This window comes from Equus quagga, chromosome 4 (assembly GCF_021613505.1).
Source record: "Equus quagga isolate Etosha38 chromosome 4, UCLA_HA_Equagga_1.0, whole genome shotgun sequence".
NCBI lineage: Eukaryota > Metazoa > Chordata > Mammalia > Perissodactyla > Equidae > Equus > Equus quagga.
Genome location: NC_060270.1, coordinates 58,767,556 through 58,778,918, shown reverse-complemented (window position 1 = coordinate 58,778,918; position 11,363 = coordinate 58,767,556). Strand labels below are relative to the sequence as shown.

Below are 11,363 nucleotides of genomic sequence, written 5' to 3'. Positions count from 1 at the left end.
GCGTCTGGCGAGTCAGCAGGAGACGCGCCCCCCGCCCGGCGGGAACGGGGTGCGGGGCAAGCGGCCTGCCCGACCTGCAGCCGGGCCGTGTTTGGAGCCGCGAGCGTGCCAGCCGGAGCCGGCGGGGCAGGCGAGGCGCGGCCGGCGCCGGGAGGACGTTTCCAGCCCGAGGCCGCTCGGCGCCGCTGCGGGGCCCCTGGCGCGCACGGCGGGTGCTTGGGTGGCGAAAGGCAGGCGCGTGTCCGGAGCGGCGCGGGCGCCAGCCTGGCCCTGCCGGCCCTCCCACGGCTGCCGGCGGTGTGGGAGCAGAGGCCGCAGCTGCGTGAACCAACTCGGCCTCGCTCCCTTCGCCAGCACGTGGCCCCGGACAACGCCCCTGCTGCCTGTGTCTTCAGCGCTCGAGGCGCAGGCCCTCGGCCGTCCAGGGGCAGGGGAGAGCTTCGAGTTCTGCCGGGAGCTGCGGGGCGGGTGTGCCGCCCAGGGGAAAGGCCGGGACCCCACGGTCAGGCTGCGTTCCACAGCCTGGCCAGCCAGGGTTGGGAGGGTGGGAGGATGGCCTCCTCTGCTGGCGTCTACACTGCAAAACTCCGCGTCCCTGCACTGAACGGGACCGGGAGGCTGGCTTGAGCAGGAAAGTAGATCCTCCTGTCACCCCCTCGGGTGACCAATCAGGATGAACGTGCTCCCTGCTCAGACTTCCCACTGGGCCGCCTCCCTTTCTCCTCCTCCTCTTTCCCCCGCCCTTACCCGGGCGACTGCAGTGGCGGGGGCGCAGAAGGGGCCTTCCTTGCTGTCTGGCTTTTCCTGGATTCCCTTGATTAAACTAAACCTTCGAATGAATGTAAAAAACAAGCAGGCCGCATGCCTGGGCCCTGCAGTCCCCTCCCCCAGATTCTGACCCAAGGGCTTGGAGCAGGCTCATTTTTATTACCAGCCCAAGCGATTCGGTTGCAGGTGATTCTGGACCACACTTTGAAAAACACTGAGGCAGAAGTAAGCCAGCAAGTGCATGGGATACATCCGATGTGAGAGGTAATTCTCCTGGTTTCTTAGAGTTATGGGCTGAATGGTGACCCCCTCTCTCCCAAACTCATATGTGGCAGTCCTAACCCCCAGCACCTCAGAATGTGGCTGCATTTGGAGATAGGGACTTTAAAGAGATAAGTGAAAATAAGGTCATCAGGATGGGCCCTAATCCAATATGGCTGGTGTCCTTATAAGAAGAGGAGTTGAGGACACAGAAGCACAGAGGAAAGGCCATGTGAGGACACAGGGATAAGGTGCCCATCTGCAACCGAGGAGAGAGGCCTCGGAAAAACTGCAGACACCTTGCTCTCGGACTTGCAGCCTCCAGAACCGTGAGGAAATTAATTTCTGTTGTTTACGCCCCCCAGTCCGTGGTCCTTTATTATGGCAGCCCCACCAAATTAATACAAATAGAACCTGATTCCACTCCATAATCATCTCAGGAGGCTGACACAGTCCTGCACTCAAAGACCAGAACCTTCCTCCCTGGCTCACCACCTGAGGGACTGTAGATAAGACTGTTATTATTGTTATTTTATTTAACCAATATGTCTGTAGTGCTCACTGTGTGCCAGGTGGTGATCTCAGCACAGTGCAGATATTAGCCCCTTCAATCGCCATTATAACCCTCTGACATGTGTCCTGAGGTCCACAAGCCCTCGTTCAGCCTTCGGGCCAGAGTGTCTGCAGTGTGAGCAGCTGGGAATGAGAAAGATAAGACAGCGCATGTAGTGCAGGCTGCATAGCCCCTGCAGCGCCTGCCCTCACGCCCTGTCGTCGAACATACTAACGTCTCTCTAGGGAGATGTGTCTGTTGCACAGAGACTCTAAGTAGCCTTGTATCAACTCATGACAGGTATTTGTGTCAAATGAGTTTATTTCAGGTCAGGTTTTGCTGTCAAATGAATTATAAATACAATTTTTGGTGTTTGGAGATTTCAGGGTTTTGAAATTGTGGACCTGTATTATTCCTGTCTTGCACATGAAGAAACTGAGGCACGGGAGAGCTTACCCACGTTCATTAACTCCTGGGAGGTGGGGCTGGCTACCACCCCAGGCAGCCTGGCCCAGAGTCCATGCTCTTCACATCCTCCTTGCCGTGCCCCGGGCACTGCCCATCTCTCAGGGCCTGATCCTCCGTAGAAGACAGATTACCCCAAGCTGCAACCTTGCGGTGAGGACCAGACACAATGTAGGCAGAGCTCTGTTATGAGTTAAATTGCGGTCTCCCCAATTTCGTATGTTGAAGTCCTAACCCCAGTAACTCAGAATATAACCTTATGTGGAAGTAGGGTCCTTGCTCATATAGTTGGTTAAATTAAGATGATGTCACTAGGATGGGCCCTAATTCAATAAGACTGGTGTCCTTATTTAAAAAAAGAAATTTGGACACAAAGACAGAGAGGTACTCAGAGGAATGCCGTGTGAATGCGAAGGCAGAGGTCAGGGTGATGCTTCGACAAGCCAAGGAGTGCCTCAAATTGCCAGCAAAGCCCCAGAAGCTCCGAGAGAGAGGCATGGAACAGTTTCTCTCGCTCAGCCTTCAGATGGAAGTAACCCTGCCGATACCTTGACCTCAAATTTCTAGCCTCTAGAACTGTGAGACAAATGTCTGCTGTTCACACCCCCAGCCTGTGGTCCTTTGTTACAGCTGTCCTAGCAGATTAGCACAATTCCTTACCCAGCGCCGGCTGCTGAGCCGGAGACCGAGAAGTGGCAGCCAGCCACACTTACTCTGTTTAGGACCAAAGCCTCAGATTCTTAATGGGAAAATAAAGTCAGTGAGTTAGATGGTTTCTAAGGCTTCCTCCAAGTTGCAGGTCTAATTTTCTATGTTTATAACATGAGGATAATTCCACTCTCTAGTCCCTTGCACCAGTGGTCTGGCTCTGTAGCATTTCTTTGCTGTTTTAAAGACGGGCTGATGCAAAGGCAGCCTTAAGAAGCAAAACAACACAAAGCGAACAGCTTCTTTTCCTCTGTGGTGGGCGTCGCCCCTGCACATTAAGACCGAAACCCCGTGGGCCCTAATTTGCTTTCCGATGCACCTGCCTGTTGGTGCACTCCCTGAGCTGTGCGGTTTTCTGAGTCCCTTTCACCTGTGTCCTCAGGTCTGCTGAGTTAAACCCACAGTGTGTGTTTGGGCTACAAATTCTGCAGAGGAAAGCAGAAATCGATGTTGGAGGCTGTTTCCTGTGAGTTAAGAGTGTACTGCTGGAACCCTATTTAGGCCTGGAAAGTTTGGGTTCTTTGTGTGGAAATTTGTCCCCTCACTGCCATTTCACTGAGCAGATAAAAGCTGCTTTACAAGAGTCTAAAATGTGGCTGAATTCTTTTTCTGTTCATAGAGCAAGGCACAGTTGGCCTCAGCGTAGGGAAGAGGTAAGATGCTGAAAAGTTTTCCTCAGGCCTTAATGACAGGTCCCCCACTGTCAAGCTGGGTGGGAACCTTTATGCTTCTGCCTTTAAGATGCTACACGACAATTCAGAAAATGATTTGCAGTGGGTAGGGCGTGGCCCCACAATCCCCACCTGTGGAAACAGGATCTTAATGGCTGTCAGTGTTCAAAGAACGGGCTCCGGGTTTCCTTCCAGCGTCCTGTGCGGCTGTTAGTGCTGTTCTCCAGGCTGCCCTTGACTCCCGGTCAGCCCCTCAGCCTTCGGCCAGCAGGCTGCTCCCAGCTGCTCTCCTGGAAGCACTTCCTCACCAGCCAGGTGGCCTCTCATCTCCTTGCAGCCCCATCCTGTCTGCCCCAGAGCCGGGGTGGCTTCAGCACTTCCCTAACGCCACTCATCTCTGCTCCTCCCTCCTGGTTATCTTCCCGCCAGTTTTGGAAGTGGGCCTTTCCTCTCGCAGAGACGGCCCAGTGGAATGCTTTGGGACACAACAAGGGTTGCAGGGTGGGAGAGATCACTGCAGGGTCTCATGGCCGGTGATTCTGTTCAGTGCCAACACGGGAGACTGAATGAAGCAAGAGCAAGTGCTGATAGATGCTGCCGCTATGGAGTGGAGACCACATCTGGTTCATCTCTTGAGTCCTCAGTGCCCAGCCAGAGCTTGGCACATAGCCGGTGCTCAATAAGATGATCTGTTGAATGAATGCTCTTAGTGTCCTTTCTTCTTCGGAAAGGTGTCCGACGTGTGTTAAGTCCGAGAATCACAGCCCCAACAGGGAGGCAAAAGCAGAGATGCCTCTGCTTTGCAGTAGCTCTCACGAGTCACGTCAGAGGTACAGGTCTGGCTCAGCCGTTGTCCAAGAAACTCCAGGAGCTCCACCTCCCTGTGCCTCAGTGTCCTCCACTGCGATGCGGAGGCCACAGTGTCTGCTCTGCCTGCCTCCCTGGAGGTCATGAGGACACGACAGGAGAACAGACATGAGACTTCTCTGAGAATTTCAAAGCCGTGCTTAAGGTATTACTTTTTATCATTTTTATTACAGATATTTGTTGTGCTGCTCAGTCTCCTGAGTCTCTTTTTTGGCCTTCTCAGTCTCTTTTCTTCTACACGCTCATGCTCAAGGACCACAGCCAGGTTCACCTCCTACGCCAGCTGAGGAAACCCCCATCCTGGTAGACCAGGTGCTGCCAAGTGCCAGCCTCCATGGAGCTCGATTGTCTGCTTGGTCAGACATTTCTGCACCCCAGGTGGCGAGTGACAAGTTAAGTCACAGAAGACTGGCTGGCATATACTTGCTCCCTGGCACAGTTCCCGCGCCCGGAGCCACCAAGAACAGAAACAGGAGGATCTTTTCCCCAGAGGACTATGCTCCTGGACAGCATCCTTGACCCATCCAGAGAGCCCTCGGCCCCTATTCTGTCCAGAACAGGCCCAGGGAGGAGGCACTTACAGGGAGCAGCCAGCCAGAGAGCAGCAGCGCCCAGGCAGGGACACGGCCTCCTGCCCTCTAGGCCAGCACTCCCACTGTTCTCCCCGCCTCTCCAGGGATGGATGGAGGCCACGGTAGGCGGCGCTTTGCATCCTGTTTCCTGTTGCTAAGGTAACTGGGGGAACATAAACCAGAAACAGCCCCTGTGGTCTGGGTGCCTTCACCCCCATGGCCAGACAGTCCCCATCTCAGCCAGAGAGCCAGTCAGGCTGATTGATTCGGGCTGAGCATGCACTTTCGGGTCAGGGACCCCCTGAGAAGAAATGCCTGTGCTGTGTGGCAGGTGATATTCTCTGAGCACTTCCTGGGCAGACAGGATGCTGAAGCCAGGGTTGGGTTGGGGCAGAGGATGAGGGAGTGAAATTACTTGAGTGTGCTGGCTGTCAGTATGTGACATGGCTGAAATTGTCTGAGGCCTGGGTTCTAGCTGCCCGTCCTCTGTTTGTTCGGGGCATCCATAGACTGAGAGGGCAGGGGCCTGGCCTCTCACCCTCACCTCCAAAACCTGCGCCTCCACCCTTCCTGCTTTCTCCCAAGAGACAGGCCCTTCTGAGCTTTCAGACAAGGGCCTTTCCTAAGGAACAACGTGATACCAGGCAGCTGGTGTTTTCTTGTTCCCAGATTACTGCTTTATCCAGGGCCATTCTTACCTTTCCTCCAGCTCTTAATCTCTCCCTCAGCAGACCCACCAGAGCTGGACCCAAAGGAGAAAGGAGGGGGTGCACGTGGAGGGACAAGTGTGGCTGCACTGGCAGCTCAGAGGAAGGTCGGCCTATGGAGGGGGGCAGAAACTCAGCCTAAGCTGAGGCAAGGCGGGGGGCAGTGCCTGCACCCCTGACCTCTAGTGGCCCCTGGAAGAAACAGAGCCTGTCCCCATCTAAGGCTGGACTTCACCCTAGGGACTTTCTGGTTTGGGACTTCACTGCGACTACTTCCCCAGTTTCTTTGGGGTGCAGCTTGGAGGAGCCAGCTTGATCCTGGTCACTGGTCATAGGACTTTGGCCTCTTGGGGCCTGGGAGAAGCATAGGCTGTTGCAGGGCGTGAGACCCAAACCTTGCGGCCTGAACGCTGCCATCCCTACGGCTGACCGCACACACTCACTCCCTGTCTTGGTCTGGTTGGGCTGCTATAAGAAAATACCACAGGCTGGGTGTCTTAAACAACAGACATTGAATTCTCACAGTTCTAGACACTGGGAAGTCCAAGATCAAGGTGCCAGCAGATTCGGTTCTTGGCAAGGGCCCGCTTCCTGGCTGGCAGACACCTGTCTTCTGGCTGTGTGCTGGCATGTGGAGAGAGGGAGAACCACCTGTCTTCCTCTTCTTATGAAGACACTCATCCCATCATGGGGGTCCCACCCTCATGGCCTCCTCTAAACCGAATCACCTCCCAAAGGCCCCCTCCAACCACTATCACACTGGGGGCCGTGGCTTTGACGTTTGGGTTTTGGGGAGACACAGACATCCAGTCCGTAGCACTCGCCCACACCCTCCCAGCCCAGATGGAACAGTCGGCTGCCCCTGCACAAGTCCTGTGCTTGCCTGCCTCCGGGGCCCCTCCCACCTTCCCCCACGCAGCCACAGCTGTGGGAGAGCACGCCGTGGGGTGCCAGTTCAAAATCCAGCTCATGTGAGCTTGGACAAAGGAGGGCAGAGGCACAGCTGAGATTTGGGAACAACTGGAGTCAGGGGCTCAATTCCACCACAACTCTCCCTTCTCACCTCTTCTCTCCAGGTGCCCACTTCACTCTCTCACGGCAGACTGGTTTCCTCCACCCTGCAGGAAATGCAGCAGCCAAATCCCTCCCTGCATCCACCACACGTGCAGCTCCTGAATTTCACATCTTTGTTAACAACTTGCACCAAAGATACTGCAGGCTTTCAGCCAGGAAGTCCCAGGGTAAGGACTCCGAGTGGCCAGGCTTGGTCAGGCGCCCCCACTAGACAGTGAGACAAAGCAGGATGAGGGCTAAGGCCATCTGAGACCCAGGCAGCTCCTGTGGGCCACAAAGAGGGAGAGCAGTGCTGGGCAGGCCGTCCCACAGACGTCCACTGCAAGGCCTCCCTCTGGCTTCAAGGCCCAACTCAATGACGACCTTGTCCCAAAGCCTTTCCCATCCTCCTGGGCTGGAAGGAACACTGCCTCCTCTCTGCTTCCCCGGTATTTTCATCGGCACCTCCCTGTGCACTTAGCACCTGTTTACCATGTACTCACCTTTTGAATAACTTTTATTACACAAATACTAATATATACTCGTTGAAGGAAAAATTAGAAACACACCCACAAAGAAAGTAAAAACCACTCTTAAATCTGCCACCTGGAGGTAGTCACTCAGCAGTGATTTTCATTTGCGGGTGTAAGCAATCTTAGGGTCATGTCTGTTTTCTCTGCGTGCATTCAGCTCTTCAAAAGCCACGTCGGAATCTCACCTCCTCTCTGTGTACCCCCACTGCCACCACAACGCTTCCGTTTCAACAGGGACCCGTTCCTGCGATTTAAATAAGTGGGTGAATAAACAAGGGAATAAGCAAGGGAATGAGTGGACAGAAAGAAGATGGGAGAAAAATTCTCTTGCCCAAAAGTTGCCCCAATGGAGGAACCAAGAAAAGAAGAGGAAGCGTCAGCCCTGAGAGGGCATATGCCGCCCTCCTCCCCTCCCCTCCACAGCCCTCTGCCCCCGTCCAAGCAGATCATTGCCAGGAGGTGAGCGGTGCCCAGAAAATGGGCAGGACCTGGATAACGATCATAGTGGGCAGACAGAGACTGAAGCCCAGTCCCTGCCGTGCGACTTGGAAATGTCAGTCATGGCTTAAGGGGAGAGCCGATTCGCAGAAACAGCCAAGTCAAGGTCGCCACATGTGTGCGGCATTTTAGGTTCAGCAAGCGATCTGCAAATTCAAAGCCTCGTAAATGGGTTCCAAGAAATCTGATTTTAACAGCACCACTGACACAGGAGTGTGTCCCGGGACTCGCCCCTCACTGGGATGAAGATTGTCATTGATTTATCAGGAGCAGAAGCAGCAGGATTCCACATCACGTCCTGGAAGGCAGCCCGGGCAAAGGTGGAGAATTAGCAGATCGTTACTATTAATTCCAATATTACAACTCCCCAGGAGTCCTGCAGCAAATCACAGGCTCTCTCACAGGAGTTTCTCCGTATTTAAGTGGAGTTAATGTTTTTTGTTTTTGTTTCTGTTTTTAATGGAGCATCATTCCTAATTATGAAGACAATCTCAAAATTACAAATATTCATTAATCACGCGCAAGTCCAGAACATGCTAGGTCCTATACGAGATGCACAGTAAGTAGAACCACCGCTATATTTCATTCACTTGAGCGGTCAACATTTACTGAAGCCCTTTGATGTGCCCAACACTGTGCCGGGCACTGGCTTTATAACACATTACAGTTATTAGCCATTTTAAAAGTGAAGAGATGAACCTCAGAGAGGTTATAAAACTTACCCAACTGCCCTCGGCCACACAGTTTGTAAGAGACTTGGGATTAGAATAAAGGGAGAGATCGGACAGTTTGTTCTTTGTGTTATCATTTTAGTGTGTGTAAGCGGCCTTAGACATGCTCAGCCCACATATGTGTGAGCCTCGCTCACAGACCCTGAGCCGGCCCCAGTCCACGCCGGGGAGGGGGCAGGGCAGATGCTGTGCTCATTTATCTCCTGCCAGCGAGTCTCTTGGGGGGCTGCTTTGTGCCACACCACATGCCCTCTGTCCCTATTCTGTCCTTATCCACAGTGGTCTGTTGATGCCTGCCCCGCACGGTGCCCAGAGACAGCCCTGGTGCTGGGGCCCATCGCAGGCCCGCCACCAGGAGAGATGAGTGACAGGAGAGGTTTTGGTTCCAGGTGGTGTTTTGCTTCTGACCTCAGTGTTTGTCCCCCTCTGTTGACTAGAAGCAGCATTCTGGTGCTCAGGAAAGGAACGCGAACTCCGGAGTGCTGTGGACCAGGGCTCACACCCCAGCCCACCTCCTGTAAGGTGTGTGAGCTCGGGCAAGTCTCTCAGCCTCTCTGAGGCTTTATTTTCTCCCCCACTAAGTAGAGGCAATACCTACCCTGCAGAGAGCTCCAGCTGGGTAATGTAAGTGTGATGTTGCTCAATCAATAGCAGCGTTTATTATTGTCCAAACTAAATTCCACCCAACAAGTGGAGTCATGATTTTTTAAGCCATGAACTAACAAGTATTTATAAAAGATCTGTTTCCTTCTTCTTTTTTTTTTTTTTTTGTGAGGAGGATTGGCCCTGAGCTAACATCTGTTGCCAATATTCCTCTTTTTGCTTGAGGAAGATTGTGGCTGAGCTAACATCTGTGCCAGTCTTCCTCTATTTTATGTGGGATGCTGCCACAGCGTAGCTTGATGAGCAGTATGTAGGTCCATGCCTGGGATCTGAACCTGTGAACCCCAGACCTCCAAAGCGAGCATACAAACTTAATCACTATGCCACTGGGCCAGTCCCTAAAGATCTATTTTTTTTTTTTTTTTTAAAGATTGGCACCTAGGCTAACAACTGTTACCAACCTTTTTTTTTCTGCTTTATTTCCCAACCCCCCCCACCCCCGTACATAGTTGTCCATCTTAGTTGCAGGTCCTTCTAGTTGTGGGATGTGGGACACTGCCTCAACGTGGCCTGACGAGCGGTGCCATGTCCGCGCCCAGGATCCGAACCCTGGGCCGCCACAGCGGAGCGCGTGAACTTAACCACTCGGCCACGGAGCCGGCCCCAAGATCTATTTTTAAGCAGGAAGATTGAGAGAAACCTTGCCTACCCCCTCCAGGAGAGAGGGCTCTAGGCAGAAAGTAAATAAAACCCAGGGCAATGTGTACCTCTCCAACAGCTCAAGCATCCAAGATACAGGAAGAGAGAGAGTGTCTGCAGCCTTGGAGATAAAGGCCGTGAGTGTGGGCAGATGGAGGCCCTGGGAGCCCCTGGCTGCATCACAGGCCCGGCAGGCTTCGTTTCCACAACCCGTTTCTCTCTCCCCGCTCCCTGGAGTTAGCTTTTTTGCTCATGCAGGTATTTTCCTTCCAGAGAACCACTAAGGACCCAGAGCATCCTAAGGTTATCTGTCCCCAGGCCCAGCCTGCTCCTGCCCAGCTCTGACCTCACCTCGGTGGCGTCAGTCTTATCAGGTGTGGACAGAATTGGCTCCCTGCTCTGGGAGCTCTGAGTCTAGGATTCTCCCCACACCCAGGCGGGCGGAGGAGGGCCAGGCACCTCTGGGACTGACATGGCAGTCACTTACCAAATCAGGAGCGGCCACAGGGGTCTGCAAGCGCAGCCACGAGGCCCAGAATCGGGAGGAACGGAGAGGCTTACGTAAGTGTTGACAAGCAACAGAGCAGATGCTGAGCTGGCCAAGCAGGAGAGAGGAAGGACGGTGTCAGAGAAAGACAGCAACTTCCCAGCTCATGCCTCATGGGGACACCTGCAAAGGGCAGCAGGTCACGATGGAGATTCAGACTCTGCTGAGAACTCATTTCCTCCCAGGGAGCTGGGAGATCCAGCTGAGCCCAGTCGTTTAAGAAGTGGATCTTGGGATGACTGAAATAGGAAGTGAGAGAGCTGGCTGGGGCCCAGGGACGTGGCGTGGCCCTCTGCCCGTGGGTGCCTGGGTACTAGCGGCTCCCTCGTGCCCCCCCTATTCCACATTCAGCAAGCATGCTTCATTTTGACGGCTACTCTGGTTTGTATAGGTTTGTGGGCTTTAGTGCCCTTGGGGTTAATGACCTGGGGGGCAGGTGCTTACTTAGAATTCATTGCACACTGGCCCCTTGTCCTGTCTGGTCAACCCCAGCCCCTTGCTTGTTTGCACTGGGACTCTCACCTTTGTTGGACTTATCGGTGTCTGTCAGTAAATAACTCGTTGGATCTGTCCCCAGCGTCACAGTTGTGCAGTTCCCAGAAGCCTCAAACATCAGTGGTTCCACGTTCTAGGGCTTGGCTGGAGGCAGAGGTCAGAACACCCCTCGCCGCCGGAGTCCAGGAGTGCCAGCCCCGTCCTGGGGTGGTAGAGGCCTCATGCCTGGGACTGGCAGCTTCGCCCTTGTCAGCAAAAGAGACAAGTAGGGACACTGTGGGGATATGCAGCTGGACCACTGTGGGCCAGAGAAAAGGGGGAGTCCTTTCCTACAGATTTCTTTCCATATTGGGCCCCACTGCACTCAAAGTCTGTGAGCCACAGCTAGAAATTCATCCTGCAGAAATCCTCATATGTGAGGGAATGATGGAGTGCAAGCTTGTTCATGGCAGCGTTGCTGGAAACAGCAGAAGACTGGAAACAATCTGAATGCCATCAGTAAAGGCCTGATTAAGTAATTTATGGTCTGTGCATACAATGGCACACTGTGAGGGAAGCTCCTCACGCCACCGCATGATCTCCAAAACACATCGTTATGTCAAACAACGACGACCGTGTTCAAAACTGCACGT

The 11,363-nt window shown here is 53.7% G+C and overlaps 1 long non-coding RNA gene across 1 annotated transcript; it reads right to left on the bottom strand.

Annotated features, from left to right (window-relative positions):
* Nucleotides 1-1,958: 1,958 nt before the first annotated feature.
* LOC124238432 (uncharacterized) lies at nt 1,959-7,363 on the bottom strand. The gene is made up of 3 exons (XR_006888307.1): nt 6,636-7,363; nt 6,096-6,196; nt 1,959-4,367 (listed from the first exon to the last, which is right to left on the bottom strand). It is a non-coding gene; the product is annotated as an uncharacterized LOC124238432 (long non-coding RNA).
* Between the last annotated feature and the right edge of the window lie 4,000 nt (nt 7,364-11,363).